The 26,699-nt window shown below is 41.2% G+C and overlaps 1 protein-coding gene across 1 annotated transcript in view; it reads right to left on the bottom strand.

Annotated features, from left to right (window-relative positions):
• The window catches only part of LOC130283823 (mucin-17-like), a 240,454-nt gene that overhangs the window by 75,137 nt on the left and 138,618 nt on the right, over window positions 1-26,699 (bottom strand). The window lies entirely within an intron of this gene.

Genomic DNA, 26,699 nt, shown 5'->3' with positions numbered 1-26,699 from the left:
TGATTAGTTCCCCGATGTGGGGACCGCGCAGCGCTGGGTTGATAATTCATCATTCATTCCCGAGGGGGAGGGGCCCAACCGGTATTGTGGAGTGGGGAAAAATTCATATGGTGCAGCAAAAAAAATTCGGTATTTGGTATGAACCGATATACCACCCAGCACTAATTCCCCCCCCCCCCCCCCCCATCATCTTCCCCCTCCCCACTGCAGTCGAGAAAAAAAACTTTTAAAACTTTTATCTTTACTTAGTTACAAAAAACTTATTTCCTTTATGAGCTTCACTGCTTTTAGTTGCATAGTTTATATAGAAGTAGTTGAGGTCTCCATAATACAGATGTAATGGCCACCAAACACATCGGAGGGGCACTGATCTGTTTCTGTGGTTTCCAGATGAAGGCTGCAGAGTAGACGTCACCCATGAATAGGGTGTCACAGATGGGTGCCGTGCCGTATCCTGATGTTGTTTATTAAACAAGGAAACAATTTGTATGATGTTTTTAATTGTTGAAATATAAATCTGAATTGATATTTTGTAACCTTGGAATTAATTTGGTCAACTGGAAACATCAGGAACAAAAGACATTTTGATGTCAGGCAAAACATATTGTTGCAGCTCCCAAGAGGCCCTGGGTGACGTTAACTCCTGACTTTATCATTTCATTGCGCGGTTTGACTCATCCACGGCTTTCAAAGGTTCCCTTGTATTTTCAGAGGGCAGTGTTCAGACAGACAGGAGTTTTCACTGACCATTCAAGCCACATGTGAGGGGATTCAAATAGGTATTTCTGCGCAAATAAACAAAGAGAGAGATAGCACGGAACCAGTGTTTATTGACAAAAGTACCACAAAAAAGACATGGGGGGGAGGGGGGGGTTAAATTTACAGCCAAGACGCCCATGAAAGAAGAACACAGTTTAATGTAGAAAATTCGACAGCCAAGGGTATAGTCTACCGAGCAATCCCCACTTACTGGGCACAAGAGGTAGAAAAGGAACAAATCACAGTCCATCACCTTCCACCACAGTCCACAGGTAAAGCTCAGGGTTCTACCCCTAACTGCTCCTGTTTTCTTCTTCTCCAGTATTGATCCAGATTGTTATTTAACCATTATTCTGCCTTAGCTGACTCGAGTAAGGTCAACCTGCCCTGACCTGTGATCTCCCTGCTGTAACTGCACAAAATCTGACAGCTCTGATCTTCCGCCTGAATGACTACATCTCTGCTTTATCTCCCCTTACAATGCTTCAGTATATTCACATCTGCATCTTCTAAAGGTGAACATGCTAAGGGTAGCAACCTGGGAATTCCTTGTCAGAAAATTCAACACAGCTCATGAAGGATGAGGGTAAATGTGAGCAACTCAATTTGGAATTAATCAAATTTATTCAATTTTTTTTCAAAGAACGACGATTTGTCCGATTGAGATTTATTTGTAATCTGGCTTGGGGTAATCTGTACAGGAGCAGGGAGTCCTGTCAAGGACATGTGTCCCTGCACCTGTACATATCAAGAAGCAAGGTATACTGGATGCAGACGGAAATAATTATGATGGCTTATTCAAGCATAATGGATTTCAGAAGGTTTAATCGTCACTAGTTAAGGGCTTCTTAGACTCTTTTCCACAGCAGCACAGAGGATTTAGTCAAGTTGAGGGTCCGTCGCTTAGGGAAGATCGTCAAGTAGGCAGGCTCAGGGGCCAGGGGTTGCTTAGGCTTGCCCTACATGACAGTTGCATTGATTCTATGCATCATGTGATTCTCAATGTGGCCCCATTCAACACAACTTAAGGGGTAATCCAGGAATAGGAAAACACAGGTAATTTCTTTCCAAAATCGCTCCCTGTCTGTCTCCAGGTTGGGTGTGGTTTTACAACTCGGCTCTATTTACTGTAACGACGAGCGCTCCGGGTCCCGCATCCATCCCGGAGTGCTCACGGTGTGTGTCCTCCTGCAGCACCCCGGTCTGTCCCTCTGACCGGGAGCGCTGCTACAGTGCTGCCGGCAGGGATGCAATCCGCGTGGCGGCACAAGTCCGCCCGCGGGTCGCATCCTGTTCTACTTACCTCCCTCTGCCTGCTGTGTTCTCCCGGCGCTCGCGGCCCTGCTCTCTAGGGCGCGCTCGCCGGCTCTCTCAAATTTAAAGGGCCAGTGCACCATTAATTGGTGTCTGGCCCAATCACTGTAAAACACTATAAAACCCCACTTCCCCTTCCTGTCTTGTGGCCTAGTGCCTTGTGAAAACGTTTCTTGAGTGTCCATTGCCTTTGTACCCAGAACCTTTGCTGTTGCCCCTGACTACGAACCTTGCCGCCTGCCCTGACCTTCTGCTACGTCTGCCTTTGCCTTGTCCTTTTGTACTGCGCCATCTCAGCTGCCAGAGGGGCTGAGTCGCTACCGGGTGGAACGACCTGGGGGTTACCGCCGCAGCAAGTCCATCCCGCTTTGCGGCGGGCTCTGGTGAATACCAGTAACCCCTTAGACTCTGTTCCCCTGGTACGGCCCATGCCATCACCTCTCTAGCACAGTATCCTCACCATCCGCCAGCCCAGACCCTGACATTTACTTCAATAGAACTGAGCTACAGAACCACACCCAACCTGGAGACAAACAAGGAGAGGTTTTGGAAAGAAATTACCTGTCTTTTTCCATTCCTGGATATCTTCATTAATTGGACTCAACTGTTGCCGAAAACCTAACCTGGATTTTGGGTTGCAGGTCGCAAATCAAGCACAACTTTCATATAGTAGACTGCATGGTAAGTCGTTTCTGAGTCTGACTTGCTTGCTCTTTGGTTGTTTTTTTACAGCTAAACTGTACATCTGATATAAATGTGTTACCTCATTTTAGCAAAGTTCATAATTTAAGTAAATGAAAGACATAACGTGCCAATATCTCAAACCATATGGTCCTGCAAAAGAAGAAAATGCTGCCAAACACTGCTCATGAGGAACCACTGAAGGAACAATAAAGGAGAACAATGCTCGGCCTATTGTTTTCTGCTTTATGTACCATGCAGAATCCTATCTATGATATTTCGGTATAGTAGTGCATCATATGGATGACTCGGTAAGCTCCTATGTGGAAGTATATAGTATACATGACTGGGTTTGACGTTCCTAAACTGATAGATTAAATAAGTAATGAGTAAATTCAAATGTGACAGTAGTTTACTTAAGACTAGATTTATTTTTCTGGCTATGTTTTCACTTATCCCTTCCTATAATATGTAATAAAATGTCAGCAGGATGAGATTACTTATAAATAATGTTGATTTTATGCAGCTGGTGGGTGCCCCATGAAACGTAAAAAAGCATATTTTACTAATCTCTAAGAGGTTTAATTCTCTACCATCCTGCTGGACAAGAGAGGTTTTGGTGGGGGAACTAATCCAATGGAATGGAGTGTTGATGTGGTGTGTGGGGGCTGGGGGGGGGGGGGGAGGGGGTTCGCCTCTGTTTGCCCAGAAGATTCTCGCTAATGGCTTGTGAAATACGGAAGGGTTTTCCATTATACAGTGAACGATCAAGACGCAAGAACGGGATTCAGGCTGATGATATTTGGCCTCAGAATTAATGATTCGGCGATAGGAATAGGCAGAGAGGTGCGGAAATACAGAACATCTCCTAGAAGTCACATATTACGGGTCATGTGACTGAATCTCATCAAACTGGTTAAACACAATAATAAGAAGATTGTTTGATATTAATAAAACATTAAGTGGCCATTGAGTGGTTTTCTGCCTTATTTTCTGTATTCTCCTATATCAGTGTACTGCAAAGAATGAAGCTTAGAACAGCACATTAGACAGGGCGTTATAGCTATCTATAGTGCCGAGGTAGCAGTGGCACCGGGGCCCAGTATTATATATATATAGTATATATATATATAGTATTATATATGGTACATGGGGCCAGAAGCTACAAGTTACGCCTCTTACAGTAGACTATGTTATAGCATACATTCACACTTAAATAATCCACTGTGCATAATCCACCTGTGGACTTTCTGCTGCTTCCGGATTACAGTAATCCCTCAATTTACAATGGCCTCAACATACAATAGTTTCAACATACAATGGTCTTTTCTGGACCATTGTAAATTGAAACCAGACTCAACATACAATGCTACATACAGTCCAGATCTGTGAAACGTGTCAATGGCTGAAACAACTGACCAATCCAAATGGGCATTCACTGGTAAAACCCCTGTATTACTGAAGCGTATGCACTGACCGATGTCTGGTAGCACCCCCTACAGTATAGGGAGGTATTATATGTTCTGTACACTTTACCTGTACCAGGGTTACCTGCTCCTTTGGACACTAGGTAAGAGTGACTCCATGTTACAGTACTGCATGTACTGTACAGGACCCTGAAGAAGCTCCTGTCCTCTACATAGACCAGTGTTTCCAAAGCAGGGTGCCCCCAGCTGTTGCAAAACTACAACTCCCAGCATGCCCGGACAGCCTTTGGCTGTCCGGGCATGCTGGGAGTTGTAGTTTTGCAACAGCTGGAGGCTCCATGCTTGGGAAACACTGGCATAGACAGTGATTACAGCTCCCAGCAGATCTTTCTTACTTTTATATGTAAGGACTTGTTTTATCTATATTAGTTATCTACTTATTTTTCTTTAATCCTGACTTTTTCCTATTTTCTGGATGACATTTTGGTGGCTTCAGAACCAATTAACAGGTTTCCATAGAGTTCTGCTCTCAACATACAATAGTTTCAACATACAATGGTCGTCCCAGAAGCAATTAATATTGTAACTTGAGGGACCACTGTATATTACAAAGCATTGACTTGGGTAGCAATGTAATCCGAAAGCGGAATTTAATCTGTGGGTAACTCGCAGCAGATTGTTTACATGTCAACGCACCCTTATAGACATTATTATGGGATTTCTGCTTGGTAGAAATGCTCGGACCTCCTTCCTTTTTCATTGTGGGATGGATCAGTGGTGTACACAGAAGAAAAGGGGCCCGATAATAAATATTGAAATGGGACACCTATTGTGGAACTTATTTTACTCGCAGGACTAAGATATCTGGTGTTTTTCATGACCGCTAGGTCACACACAGTTTCCTTGAAGCAAATGGAATGGGACCAATGGGGTCCATCCCCCCTCTCTTCATGGGCCCCATATTAGCCGCATGGACTGTTAGTATGGGAGAAATGACCTTGGTATGGATGCCAATACTCTGGAGGGGGTCCAGGGCCCATGAATTCTGGCTGGCTGGCCCAATGCAAATCATGACCATGTGTCATCCGATTAACACAGCGTGCCAGTGGGCTATTTATTATTTGAAGCAAAAAGGGCCAGTGCCAGTAAGGCGAGCAGCATTGCAAAGATATTGGCCTATATTTACCATTGCTTTCATGTCTCCCCCAATGGTTTGGATTTTATCTTATCTGTTGTTTTTTAACTTTATCAGCAGATTGCCCCAGGACCCGCACGGAACAGGTGAGGGGACCAGGGCACCAGGATGTACATTTATGCCCAATGTTCTTAAGGGGTTGCTCCGGTGAAAGAAACAACCTGTGTATGGTGTCAAAAAGTATAATAAATCAACTTACTAATATTGTGGTGTCCCGGTACCGCATCCTATACAGTACCTGTATAGAGGTCCCCATAGCCAGAGTCCCTAGGACGTTGGGGTCCTTCTTATCTAGTCCGCCCCTTGTCACCTCTTATCTAGGTATTAGCAATCTAACAGTTTATTCAGGATTTATATAAATATAATTGTACAAATGTATATAATTGGTTAATTACCTGTACGGAGCGTAGCAGGACCTGCGGGTCACGTAAACTCTATGGTTTTTGCTTAAGGACCTTTGGAGGTCCCTATGACGTATCTCACCCATCATTCCCTGTAACGGTGAGTGACCAATCAAAGCGGCCCTGCCCCTGCCCATATAAGGGAGCGGCGGCCATTGTTAGCTCTTTCTTTCCTCGTGGGCTGTTGACAGGGAAGGATCTGCGCTGCCGTCATCAGTGAGTTAGGCCCGAGCCTTGCGGTGACGACTGATATCTTCTAACTGTGAGTGTAATCAATCCCTAAGCACTCTGCAAGATCACCGGACCATATCTATCCCCTAAATCCGGACAGATCTTCGCAAATTACCCTAAATTCTGAGACTTATAACAAAAATCAAGGTCCGCAACAACTGTCAGTCACTGAAGTGTATGGAGACTGTTTGAATGAGACTGTTACTGTTCTTTGGATGTACCGCAAGCCTTTAAGTAAAGTTTATCCAAGTTCAACTACCTTGTGGACCTTCAGTCATTTTATGCATGCACCTATCGTTACTGGGAAGGGTGGCGATAGGCCGGAGAATTACCTCAGCATACTAGCCCTCAGCCTGGCGTCACGAACTATAGGGTTAACCTTAACCCCTGATACACTGAAGCAACACCCTGACTACACTACCACTACCCCAGAGGCTTACCACAATATAATGTAATATAATATAATACAAATAATATAATGTTATTAGCCATAGTTCAAAGATCTTCCTTGTCAGCTGTGCTATCTCCCTTGTAGCTGTGACATCATGTCACACTCTCTTAATGTAGAGCTCCCATCCATGCTTCCACCTCCCCTCCTGTCTGCTCAGGACCAGACCAGTCATGTGAAGGTAGGGTAGTTCATATTACTGGTCATTAGATAAGTGAGGCTTTTCTGACCCTTTCTGCATCCCTTTCTGCATCCCTTTCTGCATAAATCTAATGAGCAGTAATATGAGCTACACCTCTTCATATCACTGGTCTTGTCCTGAGCATACAGGAGGGGAAGGGAAAGCAGGGACGAGAGCTCTGCATTCAGAGAGTGTGATGTGATGTCAAATATACAAGCTATATACAAGCTAGACAGCACCATGGCTAATAACATTATATTAGTAAGTTGCTTTATTATACTTTTTGACACCATACACAGGTTGTTGCTTTCACTGGACAAGCCCTTTAAATCCATCGCCCTCTGCTGTCTCTGTTCCAGTCTATACAAGTTGCAGAAAGCAGGAAATATCCTCCTATTGTGCATTCTCTATCAGCCAGTGTGGGGAAACTGTAATATTTCTGCAGCCCGCAGTTCCCATAGTGTGCCCTGACTTTCCTGCACTGATTTACAGATGGAAACAATGGTCATTCTAAAGAAAAAGCCGGGATGGAAACTTGGTAATCTCCTACAACAAATCCTAGGGCCTAAAGCCTTTTTATAGTCTATATTCTTCTGTTTAATGATTTTCTCCACTCGAAGTTGAACATATTTTAATGCAGGATTTTTTCTGATCAGACTTAGCTGTGTGTAGCATGCAGAGGGCTGACATCTCAGAATTACCAGAGGCAGATTGGGAAAAAAAAGCTGAATAATAAATAGGATTATTGCTATTTTATGCTAACTGTTCTTGTAGCAATGGAGATGACTGCAAATCGAAAGAACTGGGCAAGATTTAGTTGGCTCAGACCAGCTGTAGGTAAGTGTTTGAGAAACACAGAAACGATGACATAAAAATAGTCATTTTCCATTGGTCCAAACAGAGTAGCCCTCGTCGAAAATCCTCACAGTCTCATTTTAACCGTTTCTGGACTGAGTGAAGATCGCACATTCAAAAAATTGTTTATAATAAAGACAAAAAGTGTCTTAGTGCTTGAGGAAGCCCAAGAGCCCCAACCCCACTTTAAAGATCAAAGGTCAGATACCGAGATAAGACAGCAGAATACAATACAGATGCTAATGCAGGGAAAATACATCTAACACGAGCAGGGACAGAAAGACAGTAAGGATTTTAAATAGCCCCGCCTCTAGGAGGTACAGCCGCCAGCACCACAGATGATTGGCCAGGCTAGCCGCATCACTCAGTGACAAGCCTCCTTGAGACACAGGACCGCTACCACTATTCAGACAGCACTGCAGTCAGAGCAAACAGGAGATAGAGCCAGCACAGGAACTGGCAACAGGTATGTATGCTACACATAGCTCCTCAATAGGTGCAACATTACCTAAAGAGAATCTGGCAGCTCAATATCATTCTCACAGCTGTAGACATGAGCAGATAACTAATGAAACAAGCAATACCTCTCTCTTAGCTGATGGCTGTTTGTAAAGACATAAAATCATGTTTTCCTTCTAAGCTTGATTCATAGAGGCCATGCTGAGCTGCAGCATGCACACCTCCTCTCTCCCCCAGCCCTTCCTGCCCTCCAAGACTCCAAACCCTGCATATCAATTACACAGTGTAAGGAGGTGTGTGGGAAGGAGAAGGCACGCATGCAGCTATGTAGTATCTTTATGACTCTTGCACTTAAAACAAAACAGAATTTTATAACTTTGCAAACCACTATTAGCTAAGAGACATGTACATGTAAATAGCTGTAAGCAGACACATAATACCGCTCATATATCTGTCTGTCCTTCCATAACAAAGAAAAATGATTTCATTTTCTGAAGGTGTCCATAACCCCCTGAAGTGTTGTGGACTGGAACATCTCTTTGCTCCTCCTCCTATGTCTATTGTTCCTTGATTGACAGTCAGCTGTAAGCCGAGCCCTGTTTAAAAATCTCACACCTGCAAATAACTGGTATACACAACAAAGGGTTTGAAAAAAAGGGCTTGGCTTCCAGCTGACTGTCAATCAGCAAAGGGAGGGGGAGCAAGGAGGCATTCTAACTCTCAGCAATTCAGGAGCTTGGGAACACCTCCTTGACACTTGGCACCAAAGAATAAAAGCATTTTCTATACTCTAGAAACACAAACAACATGTGTCTCCTTGGCCTAACAGCTGTATAACAGTGTCCGCAGTTTGGAAAGTGAATTGCAGCTGACAGATCCCTTTCTGTCTCTCAGTCATCAGGCCACAGGGCAGGTCTCACGGACACTAATAAGTCACATACAGATGAGTGCGTTTGCTGGAAATACTTCAATTTATATTTTATTTAACAAGAAGGAGATTTGCTGGCTGTAAATGTAGAGATAATCAAGATCAATATACAATGCAGCATGTTCATTTGATCCAGAATATGAAATGGCTTTTTAAATAAAATCCAAGGTTGTACAGTACAATGATTTCCATCCACAAAGCCCTCACTATGCTTACAAGGTCACTGTGTACCATCATATGTTCTGCTCTCCTTTTGTTTTAAGAATCAATGTAACTTAACTGTAATTTTGTTTTCAGTTTTTCTGTAATATTGGTACATAGGGATTTATATCTTAAAAGAAAAAATTCTTCTGTATATGTCCCAATACACCAGCCTTCTCCTTCTCATATACCTTTCTCTGGCTGTAAGACAACTGGCTGCAGCAGGAGCCTCCCCCCATTTATCTGTCAGCAATAGGATACAGAATATTGGGCTCCACCCCTTCAGCCAACTGTTCTGCAATAATAAAAGAATCAACACTTGTATTCTGTTCAGGACTTCCAAAATCTACAGAAGAATCCACTATTGTCTAAAATAGCTAAAAAATGACCCAATTTATTTGTTGTTTTAACTTTTTTTGCAATATTGTACATCTTTATGACAACTGTTTATCATGTTAACTGTTTTTAACATAAAGAAAGCAGAATTTCTGCAGTGTTTTTTTCTTTATAGTAGAGATTTTCTTAACTTTTCTAAAAGTGTACATGCAAATAAGTATACAAAACAGGTATATTGCACGAAGATAGTCATGAGGCAGAAAGAAGGCAAAAAGGAAAAAAGCATCAGGACCAACGTGGTCCTTAAAGGGGTATTCCAGGCAAAAACTTTTTTTTATATATCAACTGGCTCCGGAAAGTTAAACAGATTTGTAAATTACTTCTATTAAAAAATCTTAATCCTTCCAATAGTTATTAGCTTCTGAAGTTTTCTGTCGAACTGCTCAATGATGATGTCACCCGGGACGTGACATCATCATTGAGCAGTTAGACAGAAAACAACAACTCAACTTCAGAAGCTAATAACTATTGGAAGGGTTAAGATTTTTTAATAGAAGTAATTTACAAATCTGTTTAACTTTCTGGAGCCAGTTGATATATAAAAAAAAGTTTTTACCTGGTATATCCCTTTAACTCATAACACCAGCAGCAACTGCATCAATATATACGAATCAGATATTAGTGTCAGAGATGGGGCCTCATAAGGAAGGGGGGGGGGGGGGGAGTTCTGCAGTGTTTTATGTATGCGAGAACCTTCCTTCCCTTATAGTGCAATACATGCATATCTTAGTTGTATCTGTTCTGAGATCCTCATTCAGAGTCCTAGCTTCCAAAATCTTTAATAATAAAAACTCACAGAGCAGTGAACAGTATAAGTCCCGCAGGATGGCTCCAGACGGTAGCAACCTGTCATGTCTATGGAGAAAATCCGCATTATAAGTTCAGCATGTGACGTCACAGCAAAGGTACAATTTCTTCTCCGACGTGTTTCAAAATAACACAGATTTCTTCCTCAGGGAGATTGTCTGTTAGCTGTGGAACTCTTCAATGCGTGCCGAAGCAATCCTGCAGGACTTATGCTATTCACACTACTCTGTCATATTGGAAACAAGATCTACAATGTGAAACTTAAAAAGGAGAAGGGTTTTTATTATTAAAGATTTTGGATGCGATGACTCTCGGTGAGGCTCTAAGAACAAATATAACACTGTCATTCATGTATATAGTAATACAGTAATACAGTAGTAGTATATTTACACAGATTCAGTACATTCTTTTACATTATCCATTGATTTGTAATCATATTGGTAGTGTGTACTGGTGGATGGGTGTCTGGAATTTTGGGGCTGACCAGAGTATTATAATGTATTTGTCATAGTGGGTAAAACACTATTATAATGATATTTGTAGCTATTCCATGATGGGTGAGTGTGGAGAGTGAGTGAATTTTGGTAGTGTTTCTGACAGATCCTATTATGGGTTATATATGTTTTATTATTTAGTATCTTGAGTACACAAGGGAGTAATGTTCTAAATGTGTTGCCGGCTTCATTGACGTCCGACACAAACAACCTTTATTTCTTTTACTTTATGACCTGTCAGAAAGGTCATAAAAGAGTCAAAAATAGACCAGAAGTAAACCAAGGCTTCTCAGCTTTTTTTTCCCTACTAGGCCCTCATAATCTAGAACATGCTTGCACTTGGGTCTCACCGTTGGTCCTAGTCCATTCTATTTTAATTGTCAAATTTAGCTTCAATCGGTCATTAAGGGTTAAAAACATAGCTGCCTTCTTCCAAAAACAGCGCCACACCTGTCCTTAAAGGGGTACTCCCGTGGAAAACTTTTTCTTTTACATCAGCTGGTGCCAGAAAGTTAAACAGATTTGTAAATCACTTATATTAAAAAATCTTAATCCTTCCAGTACTTTTTAGGGGCTGTATACTAAAGAGAAATCCAAAGAAGAAATGCATTTCCTCTGATGTCCTGAGCACAGTGCTCTCTGCTGACCTCTGCTGTCCATTTTAGGAACTGTCCAGAGCAGCATATGTTTGCTATGGGGATTTTCTCCTGCTCTGGACAGTTCCTAAAATGGACAGCAGAGGTCAGCAGAGAGCACTGTGGTCAGGACATCAGAGGAAATGCATTTCTTTTTTGGATTTCTCTTTAGTATACAGCCCCTAAAAAGTAATGGAAGGAATAAGATTTTTTAATAGAAGTGATTTACAAATCTGTTTAATTTTCTGGCACCAGCTGATTAAAAAAAAAAGGTTTTCCACGGGAGTACCCCTTTAAGTTGTGTGTGATATTATAATGTACTTATAGATCACCAGTAGGTGATCCACTAAAACGCTTTATTTCCCATATAACCCTAAGCAGTGGCCCTGATTTACTAAGAGTGTTGTGTAGGTTTCTTTAATTCCCTACAATTTTTTCCACAATATTTACTAAAGTTTCCCCACATTTTCCTTTTTTTACACATGCTCTGATCTGTGGGGTTTTCCTCAGCTGAAATCCTCTACATTTTCTGTGGAAACCTTAGAACCCTTTTGGGTGACCATGCCCCTTTCCCCCAATGACCACGCCCCTTTTTTGGTTTTCTTACTGGCAAAAATTCTGGTGCAAATTCTGCCGCAGACAGAATTTCTGGCGCACAACCCGACAAAACATGTCTGGTTTACAATAGTAATTGAGGGCAAATATCTTTATTAGAAGCCACAAACAAAAAAACAAGGGTTAAAAATGAAGTGCTAACTTCTCCATATACTTTATGTGTAATTCACTATGGATCTACAGATCTCACAGTTGTTCAGGGTAACGCCTCACCGTGTGAACCTGCAGCGTACAACGGAATAGTGTTGAGCACAAATATTCGTAATGCAAATATTGGCACTTCGCGATTTCGCGAATATTTAGAATATAGTGCTATATATTCATAATGACGAATATTTTTTTTTTGTCACATGCTAATTTTTATGCAAATTTTTTATGCAAATTTTCGCATGGGAAAAAAAAGGGAAGGAACATAGCGAATATGCGAATTTTAAGAACATAGGACAAATAGTCATCAATATATTTGCGAAATATCACAAATTCGAATATGGCCCCTGACGCTCATCACTACAATGAAAGGGCTATTAGGAGAAGCACTGTATTAAAAACTCTATCTCTCAGCCCCCCATGACATGTTTCACTACAGATGTAGCTTTGTCAAGAGGACGCAGGACTCATTGCCCTGCGTCCTCTTGACAAAGCTACATCTGTAGCGAAACATGTCGAGGGGGGCTGAGAGATAGAGTTTTTAATACAGTTCTTCTCCTTATAGCCCTTCCGTTGTATGCTGCAGGTGCACACGGTGAGGCGTTACCCTGAACAACTGTGAGATCTGTAGATCCATAGTGAAGTGAGCACTTAATTTTTAACCCTTGTTTTTTTGTTTGTGGCTTCTAATAAATATATTGTTTAGGGATATATGGGAAATAAAGGGTTTTAGTGGATCACCTACTGGTGATCTACTGTATAAGTAAATTAGTGAGATTAATTCCCTCCATATATTGGTCTCACACAGATTGGTTTGATATTATAATGTAACTGAGCTGCAATACCACACCCGAACTGAGGGCAAGGGGGGCGCTGTTTATGAAAGAAAGCAGTTATGTTGTTTCGAATATCGAATATTTAAAACTTGTCTCCTGAACCCAGTAGAACATTAAAACCATCACAAAGGAGTCAGTTATGTTTTTTTAATTAGAACTTGATTCAATTCTGCCTCCCCAGCCAATCCTCAAGCTTTGGGAACCTTACTTTTACCACTCTTAAACGGGTACTCCACCCCTAGACATCTTATCCCCTATCCTTTGGATAGGGGATAAGATGTTTGATCGTGGGGGTCCCGCCGCCAGCAGCGGGACCCCCGCAATCAGACATCTTATCCCCTATCCAAAAGATAGGGTATAAGATGTCTAGGGGTGGAGTACCCCTTTAAGCCTTTGAATTCACACACATTATTTTGGGCCTCATTTTCGACCCCACTTTGATCAGTTTTATCAAAAACCAGGAGTGGAACCAACATTGCATCTTTTTCTGTGTTTTTGGTACAAGACTGGTTTTGGGAAAAATACCGACCAAAATATGTCTGAACCTGTCTTAAAGCAGGGACTTACAGACTAAAAGATCAGTGGACATGAGGAGAACATTTTCAATAATCTCAGAAATCAGACCCCATCCATTATGTTGGAAATTTACCAATAAATTGACAAACGGGTGCTGTTATTCCCCCTTTAAAGGGGTACTCCGGTGGAAAACTTTTTTTTTTTTAAATCAACTGGTGCCAGAAAGTCAAACAGATTTGTAAATCACTTCAATTAAAAAATCTTAATCCTTCCAGTACTTTTTAGGGGCTGTATACTAAAGAGAAATCTAAAAAAAAAAAAAAAAGCATTTCCTCAGATGTCAGGTCCACAGTGCTCTCTGCTGACCTCTGCTGTCCATTTTAGGAACTGTCCAGAGCAGGAGAAAATCCCCATAGCAAACTTATGCTGCTGTGGACAGTTCCTAAAATGGACAGCAGAGGTCAGCAGAGAGCACTGTGGTCAGGACATCACAGGAAATACATTTCTTTTTTGGATTTCTCTTTAGTATACAGCCCCTAAAAAGTACTGGAAGGATTAAGTTTTTTTAATAGAAGTGATTTACAAATCTGTTTAACTTTATGGCACCAGCTGATTAAAAAAAAAAAAAACAAAGTTTTCCATGGGAGTACCCCTTTAAAAGGTACTCCAGCATTTGACACCTTGTCCCCTGATCCAAAAAATAAATATCTGATTTGGGAGGGTTCGACCGCTGGGACCCTCCATTGCTGGACTCGTGTATCTCTGTTGCTCCCATTGAGATGCATGGAGGGGTCATGTCGGCCCGGTGCTCCATGCACAGGGACATTCAAGCTCCGTTTTGAAGATCGTAGGGGGGTCTCAGAGGTTGGACCCCCTGCAATCAGACACCTTTTCCCTATCCTGCGTACATGGGGTAAGGTGTCGATCACTGGAGTACCCCTTTAACATGACATGTCTGTAGGGATGGGCTCCATTAATATAGGGAATGGTAACTTCCATCTGTCAATTGAAAAATTTCCAGGAAGAATAATATAGGAAAAGCAAATGTATAATTTCATTAAAAAAAAAAAAAAAAAAGGCTCCGTAAGATATTTTATGGGAAAAATACATGATTTCTTCTGAGCTATAACATTTATATACATCAGAAGATGTGACAAGAATAAATGGAATTGGAACAAAATGGATTAGGATGCATATCTGTAATAGAATGGAAGACGCCATTAGATTATCCCCGTCCTTCAAGATAAAATGCAATAAAATGCTTGGAAATATCACCATTGATTCACTGACATATGGAAATCCTACAGGTTTTCCTATAGAGATCTCCAGTTGACAGCAATGTCTGACAGAGACAGAATATTCGTAAGTAGATACTGATCTGAAGAAGAGGAATGTGACCCTTGAAACACATTATCTGCTGTGTTAATGCTATATTAAAGTTTGTATTGTATATAATATGGGCATTTGCTCTATTTATATGCCAAATAAATTTGCTTTAATTCTCCAAAGGATCGGAGCGCCCACCATTGTCCTGTATGAGATGATGTTATGTGACCTCATTGTCCTGTATGAGATGATGTCATGTGACATGGGGGATTATCCTGTTGGAAGTATCATCAGAAGATACAGGGTCCACTGTGGTCATAAAGGGATGGACATGGTCAGTAACAATACTCAGGTAGGCTGTGGTGTTTATACCATGATCAATTGGTACTAAGGGGCCCAAACTGTGCCCAGAAAATGTCCCCCACACCATTACACCCCCACCAGCCTGAACCTGATACAAGGCAGGAGGGATTGATGCTTTCATCTTGTTTACACCACATTCTGCCCCTGCCATCTGAATGTCACAGCTGGAATGGAGATTCATCAGAACAGACAACGTTCTTCCATCTACCATTGTCCAGTTTTGGTGCCTGTGTGAATTGTAGCCTCAGATTCCTGTTCATAGCTGATAGGAGTGGATCCCTGTGTGGTCTTTCGCTGCTGTAGCCCATCTGCTTCAAGGTTGAACGTGTTGTATGTTCAGAGATGGTATTCTGCATACCTTGGTTGTAAAATTGGTTATTTGAGTTAATTACCTTTCTTTAATCTCAAACCAGGCTGACCATTCTCCTCTGACATCAACTTCAGCTCACTAGATATTTTCTCTTTTCGACCATTCTTGGTTTCTGAAATACTCAGACCAGTCCCTCTTCTGATGCTTGGTTTAAACTTTGGCAAGTTGTCTACATGCCTAAAATCACTGAGTTGCTGCCATGTGATTGGCTGATTTGCTATTTGTGTTAATCAGGTGTAGCCAGTGAGTGTGTATATATATATATATATATATATATATATATATATATATATATATATACACAGCAAAAGTGGAAACACGGCAGCACTCCAAAGTAGTAAAAAGTTGTGGCTTTATTATCACCAAAGAATGTACAGCAACGTTTCGGCCACCTCACGTGGCCATCATCAGATATGTGTGTGTATATATGTATGTAGGAATGTGTGTATATGTTCCAGCATCACGTCCAAACGGCTAAAGATATTAACATGAAACTTGGCCACATGTTACTTATATGTCAACAACAAACATAGGATAGGTGATTTAACCCTTACTCACCCCCATTTGCCAGGGTCGGGGTTTTTGTTTAAAGTCCCATACAAGTCAATGGGAAATATATGTTACTGCATAACTTCCAAACGGCTGGAGATATTTGATAATACTTGGTCACATGTTACTTATATGTCCACTTAAAATATAGGACAGTTAATTTAACCCTTACTCACCCCCATTTGCTAGGGGCGGGGTTTATGTTTAAAGTCCCATACAAGTCTATGGGAAATATATGTTACTGCATAACTTCTAAACGGCTGGAGATATTTCGATAATACTTGGTCACATGTTACTTATATGTCCACTTAAAATATAGGATAGTTAATTTAACCCTTAACTACCCCATTTGTGAGGGTCGGGGTTTTTGTTTAAAGTCCCATGCAAATCAATGGGAAATGTATGTTCCCACATAACTTCCGTACTGGAGATATTTCAATACCTGATACACATATTACCAGTCGGGATAGGAGGTCGGGATAGGAGGTCGGGATATGAGGACGGGATAGGAGGTCGGGATAGGAGGTCGGGATATGAGGACGGGATAGGAGGGCGGGGATAGGAGGACGGGATAGGAGGGCCGGGATAGGAGGATGGGATAGGAGGTCAGGATAGGAGGTCGAGATAGGAGCACTGGGGAAAGGAGGTCGGGATAGGAGGTTGGGATAGGAGGTCGGGATAGGAGGTCGGGATAGGAGGTCGAGATAGGAGGACAGGATAGGAGGACGGGATAGGAGGACGCAATAGGAGGTTGAGATAGGAGGTCAGGATAGGAGGTCGGGATAGGAGGTCGGGATAGGAGGTCGGGATAGGAGGTCGGGATAGGAGGTCGGGATAAGAGGACGGGATATGAGGACGGGATATGAAGTCGAGAAATGATGACGGGATAGGAGGTTGGGATAGGAGGTTGGGATATGAGGATGGGATATGGGGTTGTTATATGACAACAATATATGAGGACGGGATATGAACTCAAAAGCGTCCTCTGTTGATTTTCCTCCCCAACAAGGATTAGGAAGGAAAAACCAGGCAACGCCGGGTAATAAGCATGTATATATATATATATATATATATATATATATATATATATATATATATACATATATATATATATACATATTCTATACCTTCACATGCTATGTTCTACACCTGAATATACTTTATGCCACTTGTATACACCAACATAATAAATACAGTACAAACAATTACTGTCCCATCCTGTAGTATGTACTGCACCTGTATTTACTAAATCCCCCCGGTATACGCTACATACAGTACTACACATATCAGCATAAACTACGCGCTCCATAAATACTGTTCTGCACATCTTTTCTCACTTCCACTGGATGAAAGGTTAGTAAAGCACTTCTGAAAGTGATTCTGTAAAATGGAAGGAGAACAAAAAAAAAAAAACACAAAGACTAAGAAGCCGACACTTCATTTCACTGAAATATAGAGACAACGTTCACTCCAAAAATATCTGCACTTATTCCAGAAAGTACAGGAGACGCTATAAACCTGTAATAATCAGCGGCAGACACAAAGCAGCCGATACAAACCGAGCCGGTGACATCTCTTTTATTTGTCTCCTCTTTTCCCTTTGCCGGGAAAAGTGACGGTTAGAGAGATGAAAATCATTTGACATCATTTTCTATTGCTCGCCGACAAAAGGCAGAGCCCGGCGTAAAGTCACAACTCATTTAGAATTATTCTTTCATCACCATTACCAAAATACTTCTTTGTTCTCGTAAGACAAGCGATTTATCAGATGGATCCGTACAAACAAGCTCAGAAATGTGAAGACATATGACTACAAATCCCATCATGCAATTAAGTTCTAAGGTGTCAGACCAGTGTTTTCCATCCAAGGTGCCTCCAGCTGTTGCAAAAACTACAACACCCAGCATGCCCGGACAGCCAACGGCTGTCCGGGCATGCTGGGAGTTGTAGTTTTTGCAACAGCTGGAGGCACCTTGGTTGGGAAACACTGTGTCAGTCATTAGAACAGTATGTCAGTTGAGCCTGGATATTGGCGCTGGGGCCTTATCAATTATTATACTACTACTCCCATCGGTTGTAATCCTAACCAGGTGCACATTTGTACAAAAGGTTGTCGTGTAAAACATATGCATGTCAACATGTACGATATTTGCAGAGGATTTCGCGATGCAGATTTTATGCTGGTGAATGATATCATCCGCAGCATAAAATTCAAAAATAGAAAATCCATAGCATAAAATCCAAAGCATAAAATCTACAACATATGGTCCAAAAAATTTAATCTACAGCATAAATCCCAGAGCATAAAATCCTATGAACATAAAATATGCAGCATAGAATACATACAAAACAATCTACAGCATGAAATCCAAAGCATACATCCAAAACATAACATCTGCATCTTAAAATCTGCAGCATTAAAATCCAATGAGTTAATTAAAAAGCATGAACTCTGCAGCATAAAATAACACAACATAAAATCCAAAGCATGAAATCTGAAGCATTAAATATAAAACGTTAACAAAAACGTTTTATATAATGTAGATAATAACATGTATAATTGTAATATACATTGATTACAAAATGTGTATATTTTTGGGTGGAAAAAAAAAATGTTGACCCTTCAGCTATTGCCTGTGTGTCTCTGTGCAGAGATCAAATACAGGAAGTGAGGGCCGGACAAGCAAGGCTCTGTGCAGGCTCCTGGCTTGTCAATCATCCTGACGTTAGCTGGGAGCATGCTATAGAGCCTCAGTGTACAGAGCCCTGCTTGTCCTCAGTGTACAGAGCCCTGCTTGTCCTCAGTGTACAGAGCCCTGCTTGTCCTCAGTGTACAGAGCCCTGCTTGTACTCAGAGTACAGAACCTTGCTTGTCCTCAGTGTACAGAGCCCTGCTTGTCCTCAGTGTACAGAGCCCCGCTTGTCCTCAGTGTACAGAGCCCCGCTTGTCCACAGTATACAGAGCCCTGCTTGTCCTCAGTGTACAGAGCCCCGCTTGTCCTCAGTGTACAGAGCCCTGCTTGTCCTCAGTGTACAGAGCCCTGCTTGCCTCAGTGTACAGAGCCCTGCTTGTCCTCAGTGCAGAGAGCCCTGCTTGTCCTCAGTATACAGAGCCCTGCTTGTCCTCAGTGTACAGCACAGCCTGTTAGCATCATATGGCGCTCATAAAATGCTTCCTCTAAGAGCTAATGTAATATTCCATCATTTATCCCACTAAATACCGTTCGATCCCACATTATACCACAATCCAGTACCCAAATAATTACACCATACAGTGCTAAATAATACCAATTCAGATTGTTATAGTAAATAGAAGTTCTTGGTATTGTCACGTCCAGGGGACATGAAAAACTGCCTACCGCTTGCCCAAATCCCCTTTCCTTAACTTCTTTGGCACCCTATATGGCAGCCCACACTGAACTACATGCATCGGTGTAAGAGTCGTCAGAATAGACAAACCATTTCAGCAACAATCGGGAAGTTAAGGTACAAAATCACAGAAGCCCAGACAAGCTATGGGTCAAACCTAGACAGCAGCAAAGTACAAAATCAATCGGCAAAGAAAACATCATGGAAAAAGCAAAGGTCAAGTTACAGGAGGTCATCAAAGATAAACAGCCCTGCAATGTAAAGATGACAAGGAAAGCTTCATGGTGCACCAAGAGAAGGACGGACATGGCACTTTAGTTCATGTGTAAACGGCATTTGCCCAGTTTTCAGTAGAACCAGCCTACAGTACCAGCCACAGAGTCTTCAGTATAAGCTACTGTAACTGCAGTATCAGCCACCATGCTCCCAGCTCTAGCTTCACTCCCCGAAGTATCAGCCATTGTGTCCCTGCATCTGCAGACTCAGCAACTATTCTTCCAGTCAACAGAACACATAGCTTCTCCATACTTTAGGACCCAACATGGAAGAAAAGATAAACTTGTTATTCCTGTGATAGATGCCTTCTGCTGGGATATTGAATCTCCGCTTATGGTTCTACAGTCTCATGCTTCATCAAGATCTGGGTGTGAGGATTGAGATACAATATTTAAGGGGTACTCCGCTGCTAGACATCTTATTGCCTATGCAAAGGATAGGGGATAAGATATCTAAACGTGGGGGTCCTGCTGCTGGGGCCTCCGTGATCTCCCGCAGCACCCAGCGTTCTAAACAAACGCCGGCTTCCTGCATCAGTGCTCGTGATGTCATGACCACACCCCCTTGTGGTATCATGCCCCACCCCCTCCATTCATGTCAATGGGAGGGGGCGTGTCGGTCGACACGCCCCCTCCCATAGACATGAATGGAGGGGTTGTGACGTGACATCACGATCACTGCCTCCGGTTCCGAGCGTTCTGAATATAATGTTCAGAACGCTGGAGCACCGGAGTACCCCTTTAAGCACAGACCAAGAATGGCGCTGTATCTGGAAGAAAAATAGATCAATATTATAATCCCAGATAACCAAAATTTTTGGAACACTGATGACATCACGAGCACAGTGCTCTCTGCTGACATCTCTGTCCATTTTAGCAACCATGCATAGCAGATGCATAGCAGATGCATGGCAGATGCATAGCAGATGCATAGCAGATGCATAGCAGATATATGCTAAGGGCAGCATGGTGGCTCAGTGGTTAGCACTGCTGCCTTGCAGCCTTGGGGCCTTGGGTTCAAATCCCACTAAGGACAACAATAAATTATTATTATTATTATTATAATAATGTCAGCAGAGAGAATTGTGCTCATGATGTCATCAGAGAGCATTCCAAAAAGAAAAGAATTTCCTCTGTAGTATTCAGAAAGCTAATAAGTACAGGAAGGATTAAGATTTTTTAATAGAAGTAATTTACAAACATGTTTAACTTTCTGCCACCAGTTGATTTAAAAGAAAAAAGGTTTTCACCGGAGTACCCCTTTAACTCTGTGTTGAGACGTTTGTAGTTGACATGTCAGCTTAGACATGCAGCAAAACCTAGGCACAGACCCTGTATGAGGGCACGTGGGTCGCCTAGAGGTCTCTAATATAAACCCATAGGCTCTCAATGTACCGCAGTATTCTTCTTTTTAATCAAATATGAATGCGCATAACACTGTTTTGATGAATTTCATGACATCTTTATAGAGAAGTAGTGTTGAGCGGCATAGGCCATATTCGAATTTGCGAATATTCGCGAATATATGGACGAATATTCGTCATATTCGCAAATATTCGCAATATTCTCGTTTTATTAGCGCATATGCGAATATTCACGTGTGCGAAAATTAACATATGCGAAAATTTACATATACATAAATGTACATATGCGAAAATTCGCATATGCGAAAATTAGCATATGCAAATTTTCGTATATGCGAAAATTTGCACACCAGTCTCACACAGTAGTATTAGAGCCTTCTTACACCACATAAGCTGGAAGCAGAGAGGGATGATCACTGTGATGTGTACTGTGGAAAAAAAAAACAAAAAAAAAACGAATATTCGTCATTACGAATATATAGCGCTATATTCGCGAATATGCAATATTCGCGAATAAAATTCGAATTGCGAATATTCGCGGGCAACACTATAGAGAAGCCGTAACAGAAAAAGAAGCAGTGGAGTGAATGGGGTGTGTGGTGCCTCATTGTATGTATAAACATTGAAGGACTCAGAGCCCTTAGTTAAGACCAACAATGTTTTCTTGGTAAACCTCCTTGAATCTATGACTGATTGAAAGGTTAGGACTGGTACTCTGGTCAGTACCTGATGTCTTTAAAGGAGTACTCTGCCCCTAGACATCTTATGCCCTATCCAAAGGATAGGGGATAAGATGTCTGATTGTGGGGATTCGCTGCTGGGGACTCCCACAATCTCGGCTGTGGTACCCCAGACATCCAGTGCACGGAGCAATCCTTCCAGTACTTTTTAGGGGCTGTATACTAAAGAGAAATCCAAAAAAGAAATGCATTTCCTCTGATGTCATGACCACAGTGCTCTCTGCTGACCTCTGCTGTCCACTTTAGGAACTGTCCAGCAGCATATGGTTTCTATGGAGATTTTTTTCCTGCTCTGGGCATTTCCTAAAATGGACATCAGAGGTCAGCAGAGAGCACTGTGGTCATGACATCAGAGGAAATGCATTTATTTTTAGGATTTCTCTTTAGTATACAGCCCCTAAAAAGTACTGGAAGGATTAAGATTTATTAATAGAAGTGATTTACAAATCTGTTTAACTTTCTGGCCCAAGTTGATTTAAAAAAAAAAAAAAAAAAAAAAAAAAGGTTTCCACGGGAGTACCCCTTTAATACATTTTTTTAGTGCAACTTTGGGTGGCCATCTCAAAGAGGTTTCATTGCATCATGTGGGGTAGGGGTGAAATTTATGGATTATAAACAAACACAACAACCTACTATCACTTTGCATCATTGGCTGAAGCCCAAGGGAAGGATATAGAGTTGAGGGTAACATAGAATGTGTCGGCCAATAAGAACCATTTTGTCCATCCGGTCTGACCAATATGAAATGGCAAATGTGTACTACAAATGAAGGTCATTGGAGGGCAGATAAAATGGCAGCCTAAGGTAATGGCACACTTTCTGAAACCCTTACTTTGTTACCAATGGTGTCCCACCACTGCCCCTTGGGCTTTACATCATAATAAAGCAGTGTTTTCCAACCAGTGCGCTCCCACTACTGCAAAAGTACAACTCCCAGCATGTCCGGACAGCCAAAGGCTGTCCGGACATGCTGGGAGTTGTACTTTTGCAACAGCTGGAGGCACACTGGTTGGGAAACACTGTCATGAATGAAAATGTACCTCTATTACAAACACCTCTTTGGCTTTGGGGACCAAAGTGTTTTGTCTCGATTTTATATCCTCCAACAAGATTTAATTTTACATGACAAGATAATTAAAATTGGCAAAATGAAATAGACCCTGGGGGGAGCATCTTCTGTTCAATGCAAAAAAAAAAAAAAAAAAATTAATGACTGCCATTGTTTATGAAGAGTGATTACATTGAAACAAAGTGACATCTCCCACATTTCAAAAAGGGCTTTCGTAGGAGAGACAGCTTAAAGGAGTAGTCCAGTGGTGACTCAGTGGTGAACAACTTATCCCCTATCCTAAGGATGGGGGATAAGTTGCAGATCGCGGGGGGTCCGACCGCTGGGGCCCCCCGCGATCTCCTGTACGGAGCCCCGACAGCCCGCGGAAGGGGGCGTGTCGACCTCCGCACGAAGCGGCGGCCGACACGCCCCCTCAACACAACTCTATGGCAGAGCCGAAGCGCTGCCTTCGGCAATCTCTGGCTCTGCCATTGAGATGTATTGAGGGGGCGTGTCGGCCGCCGCTTCGTGCGGGGGTCGACACCCGCTATCTGGGCCGAGAGCCTGGCCCCCGTACAGAGAGATCGCAGGGGGCCCCAGCGGTCGGACCCCCCGCGATCTCAAACTTATCCCCTATCCTTAGGATAGGGGATAAGTTTTTCACCACTGGACTACCCCTTTAAAGGGGTACTCCGGTGGAAAACATTTCTTTTTAATCAGCAGAGGTGTCAGCAGAGAGCACTGGGGACAGAAACAAAAAGAAATCCAAAACAAAAGAACTTTCTCTGTAATATACAGCCGCTAATAAGTACTGGAAGGATACAATTTAAGGATAAGTAATTTACAAATCTGTTTAATTTTCTGGCTCCAGTTGATAAAAAAAAAAAAAAAAAAAAAAGTTTTCTACCGGAGAACCCCCTTTAACTGAGTCTTCCAGAAAAAAAAAAAGAAGGAAAAAAAAGCTGATGCCTGTGGAAAAGAAAAGTAAACCCTGCAGGGACTTACAATTATGAAGGGATGAAAATGAATAAATAAATGAATAAATAGGTAAATAAATGAAAAACTAAATAAATACATAATAAATAATAAATAAATGAAGTAAGAAAGCAAAAAAAAAATATTAAAAAAAATAAATGAATGAATGAATAAATTAATTTACTAAATACATACATGAAAAAGGAGCGAAAGAAAGAAAGAACATGAAAATAAAAAAGAAATATTTAAATAAATACAAACATACATAACTGAAGAAAAAATTAAATAATATTTAATTAAATAAATAAATAAATAAAAACTTAAAGAAATACATACATACATACGTAACTGAAGATAGAAAGAAATATTTGAATAAATGAATGAATCCTTGAATGAAGGAATGAATCAAGAAATAAATACATACATGCATACAATAAATGAAGAAAGAGAAAAAAACGAAAGATTTAAATATGTAAATAAATAAATAACTCAATGAATAAATGAATGAATGACTAAAAATAAAGTAATATTTAAATAAATAAATAACTCAATAAATAAAGGAATGAATAAAAATAAAGTAATATTTGAATAAATAAATGAATGAATAATAAATGAAGAAAGAAAGAAAGAAAAAGAGAGAGAAAATATTTAAATAAATGAAGAAATAAATAAAAAAGAAATAAATACATTCAAACATAAATGAAGGAAGAAATAAAAAAAGATTTAAATGTGTTAATGAACGAATGAATGAATATATAAATACATACATACTGTACATGAAGAAAGAAATAAAAATATTTAATTAAATAAAAAATAAATAAATAAAAACAGAACACATTTCGAAGTATCCTCCAGTTTACTGGGTAAAAATGAGGCCTGTCACCGACGGCTCTGGCGGCCCAACCTCATAGGCATGTGATGAATTGATGTCTATAAAAGGAGAGAATTGAACGCTATATATATTTCTCTCGGCAGAAAACAGCGGCGAGGAAGAACGTGATCTACAAAACACCGCAAATGAAAAAAATAAAAACATATTTGCCAAGAAAAAGAGAATAGATGTTTTTTCATTTCTTTTTTGCGCCCTTCGCGTAGACTGGCACCTTCGAAAAAGAGGGCGGTTATTAAAGAAGTAATGGATGTCATTATGTATTGTGCATTACAGGTAATAGACGCTTAGACACCAATAATACGGAGATGACTCCGGCTAGTGCATTATACTAATGAACTGCTGCTGATATTGAAGTTTGCAGGGGTTCTGTTTACCGCAGGGCTGTCGGGGCCTCTGACAGTTTTCCCCGCACTGTCATGAATACTAATACCTCCTGAAACTGTATTCTTTTTCACTCTAATAAACGCCACTTTTTTTTTTTTTGTATTATGTGAGACGACCTTCAAATCTTTATTGCTTTTTCTAAATAAACATAGAGAAGCTGACATGAAATAACACGTCACGGGTACTTTAACTCGGCCCATTGAAGGGAAAGCTGTGTTTTTTTTTGTTTTTTTTACTATATGACCGCCGCAGGGCATTCTAGAATGAAGGTGCGATGATGATCTGACATTTATCTGCAAAATTATGAAACGTAAATTTGGTCTTTAGACCATGTTGGACTTGACTTTTAAATGCTAGATGGTTTAGGATGAGGGCAAGAATTATTTTTTTTGAAAAAAAGAAGCTTTTCCAAGCATGTCGGAACACATGGTAAGGACAACAAAATGTTTCTGATATAGCTTATGGTTTAAATAGGCACTGTCAGAGGCAAAAACTTTTTATACTGTATTGTTGTACATCTTGGCAAAGCATTAACCTTTAAATATATACTTTAGATGAAAAATGTTATCTGGTTTTAATAGAAATTATGGCTTATAAAAAAGACCACTAGGGGTCCCCATACCATCCAGAACATAATCCTGTCTGGCTGCAGCATCATCTTTGTCCCAGCTGAAGAAGAGACTGGGACAAAGTTCAGGAATTGAGGGCACGACTAGATCTCCTCTGTGCTCACTCCTGTCCTATCAGACTGCAGCATGAAATCAGAGAGGAGGGGGTTACAGAGCAGCCTGCAGTGATTGGTTGAAGAGGCCCAGCACAGCAGACTCAGGGAGGAAGTGAATGCATGTTGAGTGAGGGCGGGCTCAGTGCTTTTCTTGGACATGCCCTTTCCTGAGCAGTGGATGTCAGAATGAGTGAGAAGAAAAACTGAAGGATTTGTGAGCCAAATAGAGAAGCTGCAAAAGAGTTATATCCAGCTCACCCTTGGGATTGCGCTCCGACTGGACCAGGACTAGTCCACTTTTAGCATATAGAAAGAAAAGAATGTCCAGCGCCAGATTCGTGCAGGGAACTTCTTTATAAGTTTGCCATGGGAAACGACAGGAACTCAAGTAATGTGGCGCGTTTCGGCCCTGTGGGCCGAAACGCGTCACATTACTTGAGTTCCTGTCGTTTCCCATGGCAACCTAATAAAGAAGTTCCCTGCACGAGTCTGGCGCTGGACATTCTCTTCTTTCTAAATAAAGAAGCTAGACCCTAGAAAGGATATGTAAAGAATCTGCATGACCTAGTGAGTAAAATATAGAAGCATTTCTTTCGCTTTCTGTGATATTAAAGATACATTTTAAGCTTGGAGCATCCGTGTTTGTAATGTCCCACCATGCCCTCTCTATTCATGTCTATGGGAGGGGGTGTCACAGATAGTACACGCTTCCTCCCATAGACATGAATGGAGCGGGCATGAGGGCTGTGGTTACCTGTCATTTGGCACGGAGTGGAGTTCTCTCTATTCAC

This window comes from Hyla sarda, chromosome 8, assembly GCF_029499605.1.
Source record: "Hyla sarda isolate aHylSar1 chromosome 8, aHylSar1.hap1, whole genome shotgun sequence".
In the NCBI taxonomy this organism is placed as follows: domain Eukaryota; kingdom Metazoa; phylum Chordata; class Amphibia; order Anura; family Hylidae; genus Hyla; species Hyla sarda.
Note: the sequence above shows the minus strand (reverse complement) of the source record. Positions and strands in the feature narration are given on the sequence as shown.